At 40.3% G+C, this 23,470-nt stretch overlaps 1 long non-coding RNA gene across 1 annotated transcript in view; it reads right to left on the reverse strand.

Moving 5' to 3' along the window:
- LOC143692279 (uncharacterized) overlaps positions 1-22,825 on the reverse strand; it is an 80,976-nt gene extending 58,151 nt beyond the window's left edge. The window contains exons 1-2 of the long non-coding RNA XR_013180159.1: positions 22,766-22,825; positions 15,159-15,242 (exon numbers count right to left, since the gene is read on the reverse strand). This is a non-coding gene — a long non-coding RNA (uncharacterized LOC143692279). The remainder of the gene's footprint in view (positions 1-15,158; positions 15,243-22,765) is intronic.
- Between the last annotated feature and the right edge of the window lie 645 nt (positions 22,826-23,470).

A 23,470-nucleotide genomic window follows, 5' to 3' on the forward strand; every position in this document is an offset into this window, starting at 1 on the left:
GTGTCAGTATTACAGTGCAAAATGAACCAATGCGCCCTTGGATGATGACTCCCCTGCTCTCTGTGACCTGCAGTAGGTATGCTCATTAAAACCAGCTTTCATAGAAGAAATTAAGTCTTCAGAGGAGAGAGAGGGAGATGAGAGGGACAAGAAAGTTGATGCTGTTGCCTGAGTTAAGAGGATGAAATATGGTGAGATGTGGGATGTGGGGCAGAGCCTGGTTTGAGAGCAAAGGCACAGTGTTTGCAACTGATTTAAAATACAGCAGCAATTCTGTGAAGTGGCTCACATAAAGGTCCCAAATGTTTTGCCTGTCCTACATACCCATGGCAATTTCAATTACAGTTATCTGGGCTGAGCTACCAGGGCTTAGGGATCATCATGTGTGCGGACTTTTCACTCTCCCCAGTTTGTGACTGACCGTGAACAGCAGAAGTGATTTCTTCTCTTGCTGGAATTGAACAGTCCATGCCTTTATCCCAAGCCTCATGGGAGAAAATTGGAAATCAGATAATGAATCTGTTTTTTCTCTTGTTTACTGAATTGTAAACGTAAAGAAATTCAGCTGCAAGTGGAGATAGAATATTGCAAAAATTGTGTTAATGAGAAGAAAATAAGGCTTTTAGGTTTTAACAAAAAGAAAAGCTGGGCAATTTCATGGGGTCATTTGTTCAGTTGCTTTCAAAAATGTGAAGAACATTCAAGAGAAGGGTGAAGAAAATATTTGAATAACATTAGCACTTTATTTCATAGCTACCTTGTTCTCTTGCTGATCCTTCACTAGAAGTAAAACTTGGGGAACTGATGGAGTTCAGAAAGTAGCAATGAAATCATTAATGGGATGCTATCATTTGCTTTACTAGGAAAGTGGTTGCGGCTGATGTATACAAAGTGCTCTAAAAGGACCCGTTAGCATTATGGATGGAAATGAAATACTAAATAACATGATTAAGATTATTAAATTGCCAGGTAAAACAAAAACTAAGGTATGTCATATATTAGAAGGTAGAGTAGAGAGGTGAGGATTTAGTCACATTTATTAACTTTAACAGAATCACTTCACTACATACCTTGATTTTTAGAGACAATGTTTCCAAAAGGTTAGGTTAAAAAAAGATACTTCTAATGCACTGCATAATGGTGATATAGGGCATCAAAGTTAGCATGAGGCACTAGAGAAAAAAGATGTGTCCAAACAAACTGAAGTAGACATTGGAGTTCCATAAAGCAAATGGACACTGCTGTCATTTACTCGAATTTGTCTATTCTGGCCCTCTGACTGATACTAAATGAGTCATTTCACACAATAAGAAAATAAGATACTTTAGTTACTTCACTCATTCACCTGATCTGCCTGTGCAGCTGTAGCTACCTTGCCAATTGGCTGAGCAGTGATTCTCGGTACGTAACACTCAGAGCAGAAACTCTTAAAATGTGGCAACATGTGTGAAACAGAGCAAAGGACTGACTTTCTGTAGCTGCACTATCCAGGCAAGTATTGTTTCACGACTTTAGTGGATCACCTACAGACTTCTTCCCTCATATTTGAAGACAGGTTACTTCATGAAATAGGATACTAAGGATTGTGCATGTATCCAAAAGCAACATAAATGCATTGCAGATTGGTTTTGCTGTTTCAGAAACCATGTTCACATACACAGTCTTGAAAGAAGGTGGGAGCAAAGCCAATGTAGAATTAACCACACTGAATAACATGCACATTTTCAATGAAGTCTTTCATGTATTCTCTGCTTTTCAAAAGTGAACAAGGGCCAAAACCAGCCACATCACTTGGATTTGCTATAATGAACTCCTGCTTCTCTGCAGTCTGAATCTAAGTCACTATCCTACACTTACCACATCATAAGAAACCACTAACCCTAACCATGAGACCAGTACATTCATGTCTCTACAATGTGTTCGTTACACTCACATTAATAAATGAATATAATGTTACAATGCCTGTGCCATTAAACAACACCTGTTCCATACAATGGAAACAAGGCACTCCGTCATTAAATATATTATCTTCTTAACAAAGAACTGCACAACTGTTTGGCTAGAACTGTGAAGCAAATGGTCTATTTACATATGAAAAGAAATTTGTGTACATTTGATGAATGACAGAATAATTGCTATATATGGCAAGGAAAATGGAAGTAAAATATTTTGTATACTCATTACTGTTATTGCAAGTAAGTTGGAAAGGCCTTGATGTAGCTGTGAATGTACCTTTCTTGACCACTTCAGCTAAGCAAAGCTTACACAGGCTGCTGGCAGCATCACAAGAATATGCTTTAATTCTAGGAATCTTACCGGAAAAGGTTGAGTACAATGTGTTCAAATCATCCCCTACAAACACACACACAAAATGGGTTTTATGCACTTGATTTCACAGCTCTCAGATATGGGTCTTCCACCACTGCACTTAGAAGTCTGGTCTGGATTTAAATAAATTCCTGAGTGTGATAATTTTTTTCCTTTTTATTTAGTGAACATTCTTCTTTTTTGTTGTTATTCTCACTATACCTTTTAAAGCACTTAAAATTATGGGTCTTGGCCCAAGATAAGCAACCCCAGCCCAAATCTCTGTGGTCGCAGTGGCAGAGCACCCCAAACTGGGTTCTATACCTCCATCAACAAGCTACAGGGTAGGGAAAGAGATGTGATCAAAGGCTTTTAGACAAGATGCTAGATAAAGACAAGGGAAAATTATAATTTTCTACTTCAGTCACCTCCGCTACACACACATGCATGTACATACACAAATGGGAGGAGACTTTTCATTGCAAATTTCCCTTGAAATTGCTGCTGTCAGCAGTTATTTGGAGCTAAATACTAGGCACAAGAGTAAAGATGCTATTCTTGCTGCAATCCAGATCTTACTGACCTGCTAGGAGGGGAAAATGGCAGCTTTGGTGCAATGCATCAGTGAAAAGGTGAGAAGTAGCAGGTGAAGAGAAGGACCTACATGGCTGGGGAAGAACAGTAGGTTCTTGATTTAGGAATATCCATGTTTAGAAGTGTTGATCTGATACGCAGAAATACGAAACCCTCACAGCAGAAACTGATGGCAGTGAGAATCATATCTGGCAAATATAGAGTACTTTTGAGTACTGAGAATTTGAGCTGGCAACTCCACTGGCCACACAAATTAGCTTACAGTATAGACAAATTTAACTTTTTTCTCACTGAAACTCATCTTTTTGTGCATCTAAAAATGCTACTAATAACACCACACTTTTAGTAAATGTATTCAGGCTTATTTAAAGGGAAAATGAAAACCAAAACAGGAAACAATGTGAACATATTATGATGTAGAAGCCAGAAAAAAGCCCGAGAAAAAGAAAAATTCTCTTTTGCTTGTAGGGTTTGAAAAGCATGCAGCAAATGACACCTGAGATCTCATGCTGAATGAGTAGGGCAAACATAAATATTGAGTAACTGCCCATTCACTGAAAAAAGGCAAGGTTCCAGCAGAATATCTGACCATGTTTTATATTTACTTGTCTATAGTTATGAAGTGTATAACTGAACTTAGCCATGGGAATTGAACTTGGAGAGCATGGTGGGGGGGCTCAATTAAGAGGCAGAGAAAAACCTTAATCCTGTTGCTTAATTTACACAGGTTCAAGGGCTTGATTTTGTGAGTCTAATTATTCTTTTCACAGTTTTCTTCTCCAGTGCAGTTCATGGGTATGGAAAACAACATGAACACTTTCTGAAAGACAGCTGGCACAGCTGGTTCCTCAGCACACATGATCACAAACCAAACCTCATACTGTCAGCTTAATCTTTGCTTTGGCTTGTTTATATTAGTAACCCATCAAAATGTGTCAGCGTATACCAACCTCTTCTTCCATAAACACTTTTTCCCTCTCGTAGCTGTTTTTTATATGCGCAGCATACTGCAAGCTGCATAAATATCAAGCTCCTTGTGGTACATAAGCATACCCAGGAAATAGTGATTGCCTGGTAAAGCATTTTAGGCTGGTAACTTGGGAACTCTGTAATGAGATCTTGCACAATGTTTGTTCACTCGTAGAAGATCAGAACGTTCCTTGCCAAACCCTCAACCTTTAAGTGGAAATAGGACATATTGCCCTTCCAAGAAGATACAGATAGGATGGTACAACTCTTCTGACATGGGCAGAGGCAAAAGAAGCAGGTATTTTCATCTAATAAGATGTGTAACCACAATTTTCCTCTTCTTACTGACTCTTACCAGGAGTGCATTGTGTTTTGGAACATTTGTGCATTTGTGTTTTGGAACATTTGTGCATTTGTGTTTTGGAACATAATGCATAGCAACCATGTGTGGTAAAGCAAGAAGACCTACCACTATTAGAGCTTTCATACCTGTTGAAAAGAACTACAGCTCATAATAATGTGATTTGATCTATTTTCAGTTCTTCACATTATTTTAACAAAGTACAGTTTCTCACAATCACAATGACACATTTGATATTTAAAAACATAGCATTTTATCAAAACTAGGAATTGTAGTATACCAGACAAATGACCTAAATATGAGAAACTACTGTACTGCCTTTTTTTTTTTTTCTGGTGTTTTATTTCTATCTCCATTTATCTTTTCAAGAATATTGACAGTGGATAAAGCTGGTAATAGAACAAAACAAAAGGGCTGCTATTCTTCCTTCTTAGATTATCCCAAAATTCTGATCATCACATGATTTGTTGAAGCAAGTGACCCTAGGAGAAGAAACAGGCAAAAGAAAGATTTTTTTGAAACAACAATAAAAAAAGTAATTTTTTGGACTGTTAAATGATAAATTGGCCCATTGGATTTTTCAGAAGTGTCTCAGGTCCATTTGGAACAATCAGGTTTTAGTATATGATCATGAATTAAGTAATGTTACATTGCTTTGAGATTAGTATCAGACTCGATATACTATGTAAACTAAACTCCCACTGTCATTTATGTGTGCTTGTCACTGTCAAGAATAATAACAATTTGAAAGAAGGAAATATTCAGTAAGTGGTTTAACTTTAAATGAGATCCACTGCCAGAAAAAGTTACCAGGATAATACAGTTTCTCCTGAAAATGTTATTCTTCTTTTCTACTCTCAGTTAAACAAACTTTGTGGACCTAGTGAAAATACGTGGTTTTATTCAGTGGAAAAAGGGTTGGGTATTTTGTTTAACAATAGAAAACATTGTGTTTATTTCTTTAGATCAATGCAGAGATGCAGTATCACAAAGCAAGCAAACTCTTGTTGCTTTCTGGCATCTTTGGGCAGTTTTGCCTTAAGCAGACAGTTATTAGGTGATGAGGTAACTGTTAGTAAAAAAATGAACAGAAAGGATGTTAATCCTAAAATATGCCAAGGAAGCCAGCTAGAGCACAGAAGAGGCATTTTTGTCCTACTTCTACTTAGGCCAGTCAAAACTGAAATCCCAAGATTTACATAGTGCAATATCAGATATGCTCAATGCATAGCATGGTCATAGTGCAGTAAGACAGCAGATGTTATGACAGACAGCCTTCAGCTGAGGTTGTCAGAAATTTATATGGCATCAAAGCATCCCCATCTCACCAGATGTCCTACTCCATGAGCCAGATAGGCACCTACAAGCTGGCTCCCTGGCTGGCTTTTTCTCTGGGGCCCCAAGTGAAAGACAAAGCTGATTAGCTTGAGATCCAAGCAGAATAGAGTACTAAGCAGAACTGATAAATTAAACTCATTTACATTCTTCCTGTAAAGATTCTTTCTTGAAAAGAAAAAGTTTCAGATGTGTTGTCTACTCCAGACATATTATTACACATCCCCCCCTTCTTCCCCCCCACCCCAGTTTAGGCTTTCTGTTGAACAAGAGGTATGTAGCTGGAAAAAGCTAGATCTAGACTTTGAATTACAGTGCATAATGTTGCTTTCGCAAGCAATAAAGACCAGGCACACCAAATTTGGAATGGAAACGACAGCGTGTTTCAACCTCTTACGACTCTTACCCAGCAACAGCCCACTTACAAGGCTGGCAGAAAAGAACACAGAGGATGACTGCTTTAGAGCAGCATGCACGTGTCTGTCATTTGTAGAAAGTTATGTGTCTTATGTGGCATTGTCATGTACTATATTTTTCAGTCTTTCTCCCCTGTCATTTTTTTACTTGAAAAGGCAGATGACTATTTACTTTATTTTTTACATTGGATGGATGTAGGTAGTTTCTTTTCCCTTCCTGTTTCTCAAGGTTATTTAAATGAGATTCTAATGATTTTAACAGACATGAGAGATGTGATATTGAAGTCCCTGACAATGAGGTCCTGCGTTAGCTTCATTTGTGAAATGATGACACAACAGTGTTTTACACAGGCTGCAGCCAGCCAACCTTCTGAACAGGTCAAGGGCAGGTTCTATGCATTTGAAATTAATTCAGTTTTTCTTGTTTATTTTCTTTTGAACTCTCTTCTAAAGCTGTTTCATGGTTTTGATGCTAATGATGATAATGATGGCACTATTTGTATTACCCTGATACCACAAGCATGTCTTGGTAGGGCATATGTTGTACTCTAGCAATTAAAATGCCAGTTGCTAATGACCAAAGATAGCCTAGTGCACTAGCTAGTACTTTTAAAAGTATGTGTTAATTAGATTAATGAGATCATTTATCAAATGTAACCACAAATAAAATTCGTAAAAATATAAGAATTTCCTTAGCCCCCCCCCCGCCCCGTACTTATGCACAGATACGTACTTTTGTACTCATACAGTCCCTAGTGATGTGATTCTTCCAGAGGGCACAGTGGTGGGATAATTGCTTAGATATCCATTTTCAGTTCCAGTAAAAGACAGTCTGTCTCTTAAAGGGTGGCAAGTAAACAGCTTTGAAAGATTTTTATCTACATTTTTAAAAAATAATTTATTAGGTTTTTCAACTAAGGAATTAAAAATCCTGACTGTTTTAATGCCAGCTTAAAAAGGGCTAGGAAAGCTGCAAATAGTATGTGCTGTAAATCTGTGCCATGGCAGAAACAATCAGAAGAGTAAAGAGTAATGATTAAACATTTAATCAGAAGCATTATACTTTGTTGTGTTCTCATTGTAGCTGCAGGAAAAGATGCTGTAACAGATCTTTAAATAGAAAACCTGAGGCTAAATTCTACTTCATCCATCAAAAGCAGCTGCTAGGAGATGACCTAATTTTAGTGGCTTATCAATTCCTTAGTGCTTGTTGGTTGATGTAACTTTGATCCTCTGATGCTAGATGACTTTTGTGCTGAATATAGCTAGAATTTAATGTGAATCTTTTGGATGGCTGCCCAGCCAAGCTGCATAATCCAAACAAAGAGAGCGAGCAGTACATGATTCAAGCTACTCACGTGTACAATAATACAAATATATGTATCCTGATTCCTTTGGGCAATCAGCTCCATGTCACCAAGCACATATTTCAAACACAATGTCCTTGTGGGGTTTTTTGGTCTGATTTTTTTTTGTTTCCATTTTTGTAGTTTTTTTCCCAAACAATGCTCTGCTTTTCATTGGAGAAACAACACAAGATGCAGTGAGACTCAGCTGCTGCCAAGAAATAATGATAGAGTCAATAATTGCAGGACGTTTTTAATGAATGTTTTCCAAGCAAATCATTGCCATTTCAAAGGGCTGTTATTTCTATTTATGTAGAGATTAGCCTACACGTTATCAAGGAAAGGGAATAGTGATTTTTTTTAATCATTAGTTTTTGTAGCATTTTTAACTCTTTTTTTTTTTTAATAACAGAGAATATCTTTGTCTTTCTTTCTAGCTTACTCTTTATCTGGACTTGTTTTCCTTTTCCTTTCTCTCCTTCTCTTTTTGGCTCTTCACTAAAACCATCTGTGACACACATGCAAGTTGATGGGTGTGTGAGCAATGCTTCACACATATTTACTTGCCCTACTTGGCATTATTTGCTAGTCATTAAAGATTATGCAGGAGTTTTTCTTGTCCCATTTTTTTATTCTCTTAGAAAATTAAGATAGGAATAAGAGTGTGTCAGGCTACTGGACAGATTTTTTTTATTTTTTTTCTTTTATTTCTTGGAGAGACTGTGTCTAGAGTTTAGACTGGGGAGGATTTAGACTGGGAGGATTAGACTGGAAGGATTTCTGGGTTTTCTTCCTGGCACTGACAATCATGCATTGTGTGAGCTTGAGCCAGTCACTTAGGGCCTGTTTTTCACACTCCAGTTGAAATAAATGGAAACTGCATGTGCTCAGCACCTCTGCAAACCAGGTCATTTATCTCTTCTCCTTTCATTTATGCACTGATAAATATAACAATCTTTGCCTTTGCATATGCAAACTTGATAGAAGGATACAAATATGGGCAGTTAAACATGCAAATCCCTCATTTTGATGCACAACCATCCATTTCATACAACCAGGGATTTCTACATTTGCCTTGGGTCCTTTTTGAAAAAATGGACCATAAATAAAAAAATCTATACAGACTTGTCAAGGAGGCACAACTGAAATCAATATATTTCTGTAGCTTCTTTTCTGTACTTTCACTTCTGTTAAAAATATTATTAGCTAAAATAATCATTTTAGCCTACTTTATTACTGGATTAAACCACGTTGTCAATGTGCAAATGCCTTGGGCATTACATGCTAATTGTAGGTTATTACACAAGACTCAGTATTAGCTGTTTGACACAGTTTGGGATTCTTAGGTGGGCTTAATTATCATTTCATAGTACCTGCATTTCTTCAGTAACAGTAAGGATGTCCAGAGTGCTATGCAGCAACTCAGGATTGCCCAGTGAAATGCCTATAGTGTCTCAGTATGCCCTCTGCACATATAGTAAGGGCCAAATCTGGTATAAAAAGCAGGAGAAAGTTTGTAATAAGCAGTCAGATTGACATCCGTTTTCACTCTGCCTACCACTACTCAAAAAAAAAAAATAAAAGTAATAAGGACAAATTTCTTCAGTGGAAATTAGCATGTTCATTTAAATGCTACCGTTCCTGATATACAAATGTCAATGGCTCATGGCCCCTGGCTTCTGTGTCCTGCTTATGCAGAAACTTGATGGAAGTCAGAAGCACTGAGGTCTTTCTTGAGTCACAAGGTATTGTCCTCCAGCTTCAATGCAATTCTGCTGTTTTAAAATGATCGAATTTTGGAGAACATAGCATTTTCAAAAATATAATATAATATAATATATTTTTTCCACAGCTTTGTTGTGGAAAAAAGTTTAAATGCTTATGCTTTGCCCAAGGTCTCACAAAGATACCAGAGCATAACAAGGACATCCTAGCTGGGGATGGGCTTCAAATCTGGATCCTGCTTTGCAGGGACAATTCTCCTGTCTATACACCCTTGTTAGCCACTTTCCCTGGAACCCCACAATGCTCCCTTTGTCATGGGATGGACAAGCCCATCACCGAGCTGAAAGGCAGATGGATACTCATATATCCTAGAGGAAGCCTTTTTGCCCAAGGTATTGTGCGTTCACGTCTCTGGTGCCGGCATTGGCCACAGGCTGGGGAAATGCTTGGATTTTCCTTGCAGAAAGTACACACCTCTAGCAATGGCATAGGAGGATACAAAGAGTGCATGCAACCCTCAGCTTCATTTCAGGCTTCAGGAATTGTCCTGGCCAAAACACTGGCCATGCTTGTGGCAGAACAAAGCTGAGTGCACAGTTTTTGGTTACTGCCCCAGCCTTCTGCATGTGCCACTCAGCTTCCCAGACTGAACCTGATAATTACAGAGTTGTGTGTAACCATGAGTTCACCAGGAGTCTTCAGTGAAATTGGGCCAGTTTAAATACCTATGACCCAATTTTGTTCTCACTGGACTGCAGAGATTATTAACGTCAATGGAAATAATCTTAGATGCTGTATAAGTGTCAGAGAACAAACAGCTGCTGTCTCTAGAAAGGAACTAGAGTATATTTTGAGTATGGGGCTGGCAGCCAGGCATTCCAGACTCTCCATGCTGGCCTTGGGCAGATTCTGTATTCTCGCTGCCTCGCCATCCCCATGTAGCACAGACAGAATTGCTTTGCCTTCCTTCATTGTGGATGTGTGTGAAGATTAAATAAATCACCTGAAGATCACAAGCATTAGTCATATTTCTTTATACAAAATTCAGTAGCCTCTTGCTTCTAATCAGTCTCCTGGCTTCTGATGTTTTGGTTAAAAATTCATACTGGTAGTATGTTTTTTGTTGCATTTATGTCCCTGTACTTCATTGAGGAGTTTGTGGTCCTTGTTAGTAACTAAGAAAGCTCCTACCTCATGTTCTAAAGATTAATTTAATACTTCATGGCAGTGAGTCAATATTGCAAAATGCTGGGCTTTACAACTGTCAGGACTATGTGAGCTGTTTGGGCTAATAGTGAAAGTGCCCTCCTTGCAGGGTGAGCTGCTAAGCAGCCTCCCCAACTGGCCCAATTGCCTGGTTTACAGAGGAAGCCAGCTGAGGCAAGGATGGGCTGAGAACCCAGATGCATCTCATTGACCTGGATGTGGCAGCTGTACTGTTCCACCTCTTCTACCTGTACATAGCCCACATTCTGGATATCTGTGGGTTACCCTATCTGCTGAATATCCCTGTGCATTTTTCAACCCACTTGCTAAGTTTGTGAATACAATGCAAATGAGGCTGCAGTACTGTATATTACCTGGGTGAAAACAGGCTTTTAGATCCAGGAGTGTCATAGTTACAAGACCAGATGCGATCAAACGTGTGAAATGATCCCGAAATGTTCTTAGGAGGCCAACTTGTTCTACCAGCATGCTTGAACTTTTACATTTCAGCAGTGTGAAAGCCAGTTTAGACATGAATACCTTATTATAGAGACATCATCACTGAGTGTTACTAAATGATCACAAATGAGCAGTCAGCAATTTGAAAGCACTCAAATTCTGAAATGTTTATTTAATGGAATTGATATCCTAACTAATGCTTGCTACAGGTCAAGTGAAAAAATGGAGATACAAAATCAAACAATAAAAATACATACCAAATTCAACCCGGCTTTTAGAATTTTATGCTTATTTTCACTTTACCCATAAAGTGCCATTTACAAAAGCTCATCTTTATAAATGCTTGTGCTTTGTACCACTGTAGTTGCTGTGGTGTGCTGAAAACTGAGTTTCCCCATCCAAAATACTATTTATTATTGCAATCAGACATTTGTGCATGGAACAGCAGCATAAAATACCAATCTGTCTTTCCAGAAGTGAACAGAGACTTTAGGGCATTTCAGCACCTTCTGAGGAAAAGACATATTCAAGAACTATCTGGACACAATCCTGTGCCACATGTTCTAGGATGGCCCTTCTTGAGCAGGGAAGTTGCACTGTGATCCTTTCTGACCTGGCCCATTCTGTGACTCTCTGATGTGTGAATAAAGTACCAAGCACCAATCACAAGTGTGCAGTCCCTGTGCTAGTAGTCCATAAAGTTCCACCTGTCTAACTAAATGTTTGGGAAATAATTGAGTAAAAAAATTTTGTTTGGTAGTCAAAAAGGGGACTCCAAGAAACACCTGAACTGCAACATGTGAAACCCATGACACTGGAAATACAGTGTTGGTGATGATCTTGACTTAACTGGAACTTAAGAAGCAAGTAATTTCATGGCTTTTGCTGTAAATGGTGTAAAAACCATCATCACCACTGCTTTGGGCCAAAAACCTAGAAGCCTGTTGTTCTTCCTGCTGCAATGGGGTGAAAACAAGAAGGGGCAAGTGTGCCCTACAAGAGCCAAAAGAGCTCTGGAGGCACCTGACTGAGGCTGTGAGACCTGTGGACAGGCACATCAAAGTTCTGCCTCAGTTTGTTATTCAAAATAGCTCTGCATGATAACCATGTGTGAACATGGTTAACCATGTGATAACAGGGAGTGAGCCCAGGTCTTCTTAGGTAATGCACCAGCTTCCTTACCTTTGTCTGATGTTCCAAGGCACAGAAGAAACTGGGAATGAAGAAATCTGTGAATCTGCCATAGCCAGTGTGATTCAGACAACTGTGAATTTTTCTGCTGTCCTGGTGATATGCTATGTAAAAAACTCCTAAAATTAACAGTGCTGGAATTATGAGGGTTGTAACAGGTAGTTATCAGGTATAGGTTTTCAAAATTAATTTCTTTAATTTAGGTTTTTATTTTCTTGCCACTTAAGAAAATTCAGGACACAAGACCTGTGTTATTTAAGAATGCTCAGTGTCTTTTTTGGAAGGAAGACCCAGACTGTGCTACATTACCATCAATGGAAATGTGAGTTTGGAGCCTAATTCTTTTGCAGCAGGGGAGATTAGAGAATATTGTGAATATCATTTCAGTATATATACTGCATTTCCCAAGGGTATCTCATCAACAACAACTTCAAAAGTTACTTTTATGCCACTTCCACTCAGCTGACAAGAACACTTGACATTTTGAGAAGGTTTAGAATAGAAAACATTAGCAGTTCGTGTTGATCATGCAACTCATTGGCAAAAACACTACTGTTTAAATATCATGTTCAGTCATCGCTGGATTGCAATCTAATGAGCGTAAAAGATGAGTACTTCTCAAAAGTGACTTGTTTTGTAACTTTTACGGTTACAAACTTGCAAAATGAAAACTGTGGACTTTTATTTCCACCCAAATAGTACTTTCAAGGTCAGTGTCCTTTTGTGCCTTGGAAACACATTCCAAAGAGCTGTTAATAAATAGTCAGGATACTGTACTTTTTTGCTCAGTGAAGTCTCAATAGGAATTTTCATTATTATGAGCAGGATGAGTAATCTTGCTAATGGTATAGTGACCAAGTGTGTTCTAGCTTGTCTTTGAGCACTTCTAGCTTTACGGATGTATTCAGCCCATTTCAAGGAGTAGCATTCCAGGTGAGTCCCAAATAAAAGGAGATGTCCTTTGTCCTCTGTCCAATGTCCTCTGCCTTCCAACTGACATAATCACTGCATGACTTTTCCTCCAATTGAACCAACTAGTGTTTAAAATTCACTTTGGCATGGATCAAGGAGTGGGATTGTTGATATCTTTAACTTACTTGTTTATTTAACTTCCCAGTACATAATAATTTGTATAAAAATGACCTTCCCCTAAATATATCTGAGTGGCTATGTTATATTATACTAATGACTGCAACATGCAGAAAGCCAAAACAAGTACTTTGCCAGTATCAACAGAAATTATGAAAATACAGTTTGCAGCAATGTATGAATTATTGCTGCCAGCTTGCAGCTCCCAAGTTAACTCCTGATGAAGTTATAAATTGTGACAATGAGTGCTGTTTCTATCTTGAGTAACAGTGTGGCCCAATTTCTGCTGTCATAAATGGAGACTAAATCCATTACAATTGGGTGGTTCTATTTCTGTCCAACTAAACTCAGAGTTATCCTTTCAACAATCAAATAACGATGGTGTGAGTTGGACACAGAACTACACAGTAATTTCTTTTGTGTGGTTTCAGCCAGTTCACATACAGAGGTGAAAGATAACTCAGTGACTCAGTCTGGGAGTTAACTTTCACTAGGATGTGCAGTTCAGATCTTTGTTCACTAGCAAGGTGGCAAAAGAAATCTAATTTCAAGCTCCATTGGAAATGGAGGGGAAGCAAACAATATCTGAGAGATAGAAAGCAAGGAAAGGATAGCGTAAAAATTAATGAGAGATATAAGGGGTGGGGAGAGGAATGGAATTGTTTATCTGAATCCTCCCTAAATGTCTTCAGAGACTTCATTCCAGGCCATACTAGTTTTAGCTTCTTAAAAACACATCCTCCCTCTTGTTTTAAATAGGAGTAGGCTAGAATTAGAAGCACTTACCCAAGCCATCCAAGCTTTAACTTTCAGGGCTCAGAAAAAATGGGACCTGGAACTGAAACAGCTTTGGTTTGGCTTTTGCAAAGACCAAACCACCCCTTCCCTTTTCCCCTATATTTAGGCTAAAGCCTTAATCAGAGAACTAGCAGTGAATGTATAAAAACAGCACACACCAGGAGAACAAAGCACTAAACACTAAAAGAACAACTGCAATTCATCTGCTTCACTCTATGCAATGCGGACTTGTGGGCTACTGAAAAGATAGTAGAACTGTTTCCACCCAGAAATAATTATGAAAGGAAGCAGGACCTTTTGGGGCTGTATTGATGTAGTAGCAAGGTTGTCTCCACAGACTTCCACTGATGTTACATCCCAAATCCACCTGTGATAGATAGCTTACATCTTGGTTGAGGATATCTGAAAGTCTGAAACATTTTAAAGTATGGTATGTGTACCCTGTTTTACTTCATCACTTTTGCTTCTTTGCAGGAGTAATCTTCACTCTGTGTGTTTATAGAAAGCTTGTGCTTCAGGTTAGAAAACAAGAATTGCTTTCATTGTTGGACTTCTTCCAAGCTCCATCATTAATTATAAATATATCTTCAAATCTTTTTTACACAATCTTTTGTTTGGAAACTTCACTATTTAAAGACCTGTAGCATCACAGTTGGCCAAAGGCCGTATTATCTGAGGGGAAAGAGTATCCAGGATAAAATGCTTTTCTTCTTTTTCCCCTTGTACAGTAATGCCTCATTATTGTTATTATTTGCAAAAAGGATGATTTTTCTATTATCAGCATATCTCTTTACTACACTGTCAACATAATAGCTATTAAAAGAAATAAATTTTAAACATGTTTTGCTACAAAGGAGTTGAATTAACTCCCTGTCAACCTCTAGAATCTTTGGGACTTCTTAAAGTTATTTCCCAAGACTTTTAAAAAAGTTTCTAGAGCACAGAAAGCTTGCCTATTCTAATCACAATGAAAGCATTTTTAAATTAATATATTCCTTCTGAAGATACATCCACTAACAAAAAATCATGTGGAAAAAATTAAAGATATCTAAGAAAAATCCTAGGCGATCCTAGTGCATTTGTCATGAGATAAGTCTCCATTTTATGAGCATTCCACTGATCCTTTTCAGTCCTTTTATCTTCTTTTCTGTGTGTTTTGTTAGAGAATAGTTGCAAACTATTTGTCTTTTCCAGGTAGAATATGGAAGGGGTGTTGCACCTATCCCTGGAGTGTCTTGGCCAGAGTTTTTACTGAAGAGAATAGAAATCATAAATACTGCAGATACTTTCATGCACAAGAAAAACTTGATGCTCTAGGACACATTTTGAAATAAAATTATTGCATAAAGTTTTAAAACTTACCTAACAGCAACTTCCTCACCATGGAAAACATCTGTACATGATGATGATGCATACAGAACTGTGATTCAGTATTAGTGTAATTTCCTGTAACAGACAGCCAAATTTTAGGACTCTGCATAGAAGACAAACATCTTCTGCTGACTCATCCTCATCTTGCACCATATTCAGGTGTTACAGTATCTTTGGTCAGTATCACCTTTGGGTTAATACACATCTGTCCTGCTTTTATTCCCTTCTATGGAAGGAGTTTAGACACAACTTTATTGAGATGTGAAAACAGGTGAAATTTCCACATGCTGTTTTACATCCTTTTTCCTATGCAGGAAAGTCTGGGGTCTGGGTTGGGTTGGGTGGTTTTTGGGGTTTTTTTACAGTTTGAGCTGTAAAAACATCACAGATAGACTCATGGGTGGGTATATATCCCATATATATTGCTGTAAGAACAGGTGGGAATAGCTGTGGGGACTCATAAGTTTTAGTGTTCCAGTGTTGGTGCCAGAAAATTACATGCTGCTTTTCCCCAGTCCATTTTAAACAGGAAGAGCTGCCAGAAGCTTACCCACTGTTTTCACATAAGTAGTATATGATCTGAGAGGTGGGGGTTTTGGGGCGTCACATCCATTCACTCACATCTCTGAGAGACAACCAAAGCCATTTGGTTTAACCTGGAGAGAGAGGCTGTTCAGACTCACTGGGGAAGGAGCTGCTGCTACCAGTAACAGACATGAGCTCCCTTCTCTGCAGATACACATTTGCTGGAGCCTGATGGATGGATCTGTTCATTTCTTGCTGGTGAATGCAAGGGCAGTGCACAAATGCTGTGTGAGACTACACAGCAGCACTGGTGGTAGGCAGACAGTAAAGTATAGGATTACCTGATGTCTTACCCTCTTGAGAAACTAGGATCACTAAAATGGGAAAACAGTTACTTCAACCTACAAGAGAATTGGCACAGAGAAGAATTGTGAGATTGTTTATATTTCAAACAGAAGCAAAAGGGACCTCAGACATCTCTGCTATTTCTGCCTCTTTTTCTGCACTAAGTATAGGAGCATGCTGTCCTTCTGGCTTACAATGAAATTTCCTCTTAAGTGAAGCATTTCAATCCATGGTGGTGCCAGGGAACAGAATGTCTTGTGGAAGCAAAGTGTCATCCCAAGTGAAAAAAGTATTGGGTTTGGGGACGGGTGCTTCTACTGTTGCTGATGTGTCTTGGTGATTGAAATTTCCAGGGAGTGGAGCAGATCAGCTTGCTGGGGGAGCATGTGCCATCCTCTACTGTGCTGTTCTACAGGCAGAGAGGCTGGGAGAACTGCCTTAGAGCAACACTCAGCGACTTGCTTTGTTCCTAGAAAGAAGAACACCTCACCAAGGAAGGATACAAGAGTTTTTGGAAGGATCCTGTAGCAATCCGTGGACTGAGATTATGCACGCTATAAGCACGGGGTGAGGAGAGAGGAAATGCAAGATGCTGTTGAGTCCTGGCCTAAGAGAGGAAGAGTGTGTAGCAATATTAAATTCAGTTTGTCTCTGTGTGTAATGCTCTCTGTTGTGCTAGATAACTTCAAGAATTACAGACTGCCCTTATGAATAAACAAATCAGAGGACTGCTGCAGGCACACTGAGAGCACAAGATGTGTATGAGATGTTATATAGTAAGTAATGGGATGTTGTCTTCATGATATTGTGGCCACATGCTTTGCATGGAGCACTTAGACATTTACTATATGTAAATCCATTAGGAAAGACAATCATTCCCTCATACTGACTTTCTCCAAGCCAGTGCATTGAAAATAGGCTGTTTCCTGCTCCAGACATTCCTTTAGAGATGACAGGAACTCCCCCACCGCAGCCTTAGTACAGGAACAATTTATGTTAATGCTTTCTTTTTGCTAAGAATTTTGCACTTTGGACTTTGTTGATGTACTGCTGCCATCTTAACACAGATCCCAATGTGGTCTTGAATTTAGGGAATGGAAAATCCTGATAAACATCCGGGCTGCTGTGAATGCAAAGGACAAAGCCTTTGTAGTAAAATGTCTCTGACATACGCCCATGAGAAGTGTTTGATGTGCTGTAAAAGACATCTGTCTGAAAAAAAATTGTTTTTCCTCTTTGGCTTTGTTGAGCAGACTGTAGAAGTAAATGACACAAAGTAACCCTTCTTTTCCTCTCCTACTGCCCCTCTCTTTGTTTGATCTTCCAGTGATGTGATAATGGTGAGTCTGTAACTTGAAAGTAATTTCTGTAAAGACTTATACCGTGAACAGAGGGGTTTTTTATTTTCTGCTGCTAAAGGGAGATCAAAGTATGATCTAGAGATTAGACCTGTTTTGAGAGAGAAAACTGAGTGGCCTATTTCTACCTCTGTCACTGAATTGCTGCATCAAACTGAGCAAGTTACTTAACTTCTCTGTGCCCTGGACCTTTGCTGTGTACTGAAGCATTCAGCTCTTTCGCTAATAACAAACATTTTATATGGCTTAATCATAAATGATTGCCTGTGTGCTAATTAGCCACAGTCAGTGCAAAGTTTATTATACTTGTTTTCAACCTTTACACCAATTTAGGGAACGTGATGGCTGGTTTTGATTTCATTTTGGTCACAGCTTGCAGGAAGGAAAGGAAGAAAGCACTGAGATCCACAGAGGAGCTGGAGGCAATGACACAGACTGCAGGCTGATGGGAATTTCTGGGCTCAGGGCTGTACTTTACAAAAGATGCTGGGATCAGAGAAGCATTATTACAGTGCTTTATATTGGTCTGGATGAGTTTAAACAACCAGCTGAGCTACTAGCAGCAATGTACACAGTGCCGACCAACCTTCCAAATAAGTCCTGTGTCTCACACTGACTGTACTTGACTTTTGGTCACCAGGTTTTTTCTGTTGCTCAACCCAGTTCAAATAACACTAGCTGAGGTATGCTGACCTCCTCTTACAGCTGTAGTTTGGAGGTAGTGCTTGCTGGTGAGCTCAGACCAGCAAATGAATAAGTCAGGTCTGCAGTCTGCCAGTGTGCTTGCATCTGCACGAATGCACAATCTGCTGAAAAGCACTCAACTGCCCAAGCCCTTCAAATACCAGGGTAAAGCTGTGTCAACAGTTGTCTCCCTGACAACCTTCTGAGCACTCTTACACGTGGAAGAAATCAGTCAAAATTAGTCTATAAGGAAAAAAAAAACTTGTGGAAATCCCTCTGCTTTAGGCAAGGCTGCAGTTTTACCATTTGCAAAAAGAGAAAGATGTCAGGAGTGTCCCACTCTGTGGCAATACTGGAAGTCTAATCTGTAAGTACATGCAAAGGCAGTGTGATTAAATCAGAGGTACAGCAGCAATACAATACTATTCTGTGCACAAAAGCAGCCTCACATCAGTTCTGCATTTTGTGCACGGGCAGACTAAGATAAGAGGGTCCATGATTCAAAATGTCTGCACTCCGCGTCCCTGGAGAATCAGTAGGAGTTGAAGAAAGCTTCCAAATATTTTATGTGTGTGTGAGGGAAACAAGAAAGCTGCCATCTCCCAAGGTATCAACAGGGAAACTGAGGAATAAAGGGATTAAAAAGTTCTGTGCATGGTAACACATGTTTGGATTTGTTTGTTTATTTTTTGGTTTTTTCTTTTTAATTTTCTTTTGATGCATCTGAGAAAGCAGTAAATTCCCCGAATTTCCCAGTATGACGCGGCAAAGCGAACCCCATGAATCCCTGCAGCCGTTGCAACAGAAACTTCATGCCCTCTGTCCTTTGTCCTTCTAAGGGGAAATGTTGGGTGGCATACAACATTTAAAAGTTAATGATAGGCTAGCCAGTAAAAGTGAAGACTTGCAGCTTTGGATTGCTGCGGAGAAACAGGAGGGCAGCCTGTTCATACCAAATGCCTGAGAGTACCTTATTCACGGGAAGCACTGGCAGACTATAAAGTACTCTGTTAATTATTGTTGACATTGCATAGAGAGCTTCATGCTGTTCTTTCTCTGCCTGCTTTGACTTAATTTGTTTGAGAAAGTACTTTTTCTGTGCTGCAGATTATGTAAATTCATATACTCTACTGCACTGACAGATGTGTCTTTGTTTTAGAAGAAGCCATTATTTTTTTCAGTGCTGAATGTGAATGGAGCATTTCACACTGGTGGCTTCCAAAAATATTTATAAAGTGAAGCTGAGCAGCTCAAAATATTTTGCCCTCCTACACTGACATTCACAAGCCTTTATAGCAGCATTATCAAAAGCATTTGCAGTGAAACGTGCATGAGTTGGCCACAAAGACTGGGTTAGTCAACAAATCACTGAAGGCACACATTTTAGTCAGCTCTACCCCACACAGTGTACAGCAGAATCCAGTTGCAACTGTAACTAACAGGGCAATTATTCTATATTGTGGGTCAAAGACTATCTTGTAATGATCCCTTTCTCTTGTAACTCCTGCATATCTGAGGAAACAGGATGAAGAAATAGAAAGTGAGTAAAATTCTCCTTTCTTCCTCCTTCAGCTGGTAAAATGTGGTTTGACTGTGCATCGACTACCTCAGGCAGTGCTCATTCTGAGGGCTGATATCTGGCTGTGAGGGGTGGCATTGTTTGCCTTCCATATTTACATTCCAATTCCACCAACCATTGCCTAGGTGTTCTCCAGCTCACTCTCCCACTCTCTGATTCTTCCTGAACATGCTGCTAAGAAACAAAGCATGCTGCAGCCACCTGGGCAGAGAAAAATGCTCGCAGTGAGTAAGAAAATGCATCACACTTCCTCTTAGATTTCACTATAAATTAAAATGACCTCTCTGCCAGTTGATTGTAATGACTTCCATAGTCGTCAATACTGTATTGAAACCAGGGCTTCCCACACATTTCTTCCCACTAGGACTTATCCAAGAGAGCTACACCAGCAATCTGTGCCCTCCAGCTGCAGGTAGAAGAGCTGTCTGGCTAACTTCATTAGTATGGACATGATAACTGACACACAATGATTTCAATGATAAGACTGGGCATGCTCCATGTCGATTCTCAGCTTTGTACATTTCCAGCTTTGAAGTTTTAAATATATCATGAATAGCAGTGAGTCCAAGGAATCCTACTTATAAATCCACTAAATAATATTAGCTCCATTAGCTTTGGTCAGCCCCTCCCTGTCCCCAGGAGTGGGGGCTATGCACCATGCTTAAACATTCTGATTATCCTCAGCAGGCAAATGGATAGAAAAGACATTTCAAACAGGGGAAGTCTCCCCACCTGAATTGTTACAGCGGGAGAGGGAATATTTGTCATACACTACCCTGTCTACCTAAACACAAGTTTGCATTGATGAAAAAATAGTGGAAAGTTTTACTCAGCAATGAACAGGGACTCCAACTAATCCCCCCTTCTTCATTATTTAGAAGACATCTCTCTAGTATGTACCAAATGATTTCACACTGCATAGGACGCCATTTCCCTTCAATGGCCATAGAAGTTTCTTTCCTCATAATCCTTGCATTGTTTGGACACAATCTTTTTTCGAACACGTGCATTTTTGCATTGCTAGATGTTAATTTTTTAATTCCTGACGAATGTGTGATCCTTTTGTTGTCTATATGCAGTATTAATTCTGTGATATTTAAGCATGGCTAAATGAAAAGTGTCTCAGCTGAAGATCATTTCTAGTGGGGTTTTTTTTTGGTAAGAAGACAGTTATTTTGGTTTTCTTGCTGCATTTTGGAGGCGTGTGCATTAAAATTACTTCTAAAACCTTGAAACAGGAAAGAATAGCGCACTTTAAAGCATGTGTTGCCATGTATTTGCTACCCTCTTGCTTATAGCTTGCAGCAGGTGAAAAAGCAGTGACTAAGAATGCAATAAAGTCTGGAGAACAGTAACAGCAAACACATGTGGTCTTTTGTATTCTTTTGTATCCTGTGAAGTATTAATTTCCTTTAGTGAATTTGTAGCTTAATTAAAAAAACCCAAACAAAATCAAAACAACAAACAAGCTGAATTTTCCCCTTTGCTCAGCAAAAAGTAAGAGAATACTAATAATTTTGATTAAAATATTACTGAAGAAGCTATGACTCTAGTACTTGTGGCCTCGTTTTGAACAGAACAGAGTTTGCTTCTAATGCTACCATGTCAAGGAAAGAGGAAATTGATATGACAGACCATTTCAGACTATATGAAGAACTGGGTTATAGCATGAGGGTTGACAGGGATGTTCTTCTAACATGAGGTAGCCCTCCAGATGGAAGCTGATGTGTGTCTGTGCAGGATGCATGTGTTTTTGATGGCCAAGCCATGACTGTGAAGGAGGCTTCCTTTCCCCTGGGACCTTATCTCAGATTACACCAGCTCCTACTGCAAGTGAAGAACACCTTTCTTTGACCTTGACATTACTGGAATAAATGTTTAGAGGCATGTAAAACCTCAAAACAAACACTCCTCTCCTTGGGGAGCAGATAAGTGAACAAACACGTGACAGATGATAGTGACTTACTTAATGCGTGACCGACTTGCACGTATATTCTGCTCTCACTGGAGTTGTAAGTGGCCACAAAAGAAAAACAGGTCACGCTACTGGTGTGCCTGGTGTATTAGTGAGCAGGTCTGTAGGCGTATGCCTTGACAAAGAAGAAGTGTTTGAAGATACTGGATTTCCCAAGGAAGCCCTGAAGATGATGCAGAAGTCTTGCTAGAGCTTTTGAGTTTTGTAAAAATTCAGTTTCAAAATTCACCTCCCACCCAAAAAGTACAAATGGGTTTTTGCAACCAGCTCATAAAATCTTCCCATTGCAACATGGTGACTCTGCCTTGAGAAAGACTTTTTTGGAAAACTTTACTTCAGGATTGCATGCTGATAGGTGTACAGTCCTTATGTGAACCACCTTTTATCAAGAACAGCCTTGCCACTGCCCCTTATCAGGTGGAGACAACAGATGCCCAGCAGCAGCTACAGGTTTGTACTGCTCGCTGAGATGTCCAACTGCATGGAGAGACAGGAGAAACAGAAACTGGTCAGACTGGTTCTGGAGGCCATGTCAGGGGCTCCGCGATGCTGGGTCTTGCTCAGGCAGGCTATGAAGCCCGGTGCGACAGGGTGGCTTCCACTGGAAAGAGCCCTGCGCTCCCATTTTTTAATCTTCTCTCACTCACATTTTTGTCCTAATTCCTTCTCCCCCTTTTATAGCATTTTGTGTGAAAGAATACACTGGCAATGCTGAGTACTGCTTTGGAGAGAGGCCCCGGTTAAACTGGCTCCAGATGTGCTTGAACTGGCCTGGCTGTGTGCTCCCAAGAGCAGAGCCTGCCTCCTGGGCTGGGAGCAGGCACCCATGTGCCAGGCGATGCACGTGGCTGGCTGCCACAGTTACTAACCTAGTATTAACTGCATTAATTGTGGACATAAACAGTGTTTAGTGCCAAGCATGTCACAAGCTGATTATAAAAGCTGTGGTGTAGGCAGAGTTTCAAATTATGCTTCACTTTTAATTTCCAGCGCCCTTCCCCTCCCGTCCTATCCCTCCCCTCCCCCTCTTTCCCCCTCCCCCTCCGAAATTCCTTGAATGTGTCTGTGTATTTACCAAAATACAAATGTGTGCCGAGCGGCAGAGCTATCGCGTTGTAAATACTATGAGTACCTGCTAATGGCCGGGAGCAAGCTGCAGGCGCCTGGAGCTGGGGCGGGAGCGCCGGCAGACCCCGGCAAGGGAGAGCCCCCTGCCCCTCCTGCCCCCCGACCCGACCCGCCCCGTCCCGTTCCGTCCCGTTCCGTCCCGTTCCGCTCTGCCGCTGGGCGCAGCTGACCTACTTTCTCTGCCTTTCTCCCCGCAGTGCCCCGAGCCCTCCCGCGCACGGCGTTTAACCCTTGGGAGCGCAGCGGGCGCGGCTCCCGGCGCTGCCGGCCCTGGAGCCGGGAGCGGGCCCGCGGGGATGCGGCGGCGCTCGGCTCCTCGGGCTGGGCTCCCGACCAGCCTTTGCCCGCAGCACCACCCACCGGGCAGCGTGCGGACACGGAGCGGGCTGAACCGGCGCTTCTGCCCGCTCGCCTCTTGCCCTGGGCTTCCCCGGGACCGGTGTCCTGTCCACTCGGCTCCCCGTGATTCGCCACTGTTTCTCCCATTAACGAACCTTTAACAAAACAAATAAAACTGTAATGAAATACGAAGTACCTAGAATTCACAGAAATGGCGCTGTTTGCATTTCTGTACAATGCAGCCCCACCTTCCTGCAAGGGACAGGACATCAAAGCGTTTTGGAGAGGCTCTGCCCTTTGTGGCTCATGCTCTGGCACCTGGTGTGGGAAAAGCTGTATGATTATAGTGACAAAACACGTCTGACACAGC

Source organism: Agelaius phoeniceus, chromosome Z, assembly GCF_051311805.1.
Source record: "Agelaius phoeniceus isolate bAgePho1 chromosome Z, bAgePho1.hap1, whole genome shotgun sequence".
In the NCBI taxonomy this organism is placed as follows: Eukaryota; Metazoa; Chordata; class Aves; order Passeriformes; family Icteridae; genus Agelaius; species Agelaius phoeniceus.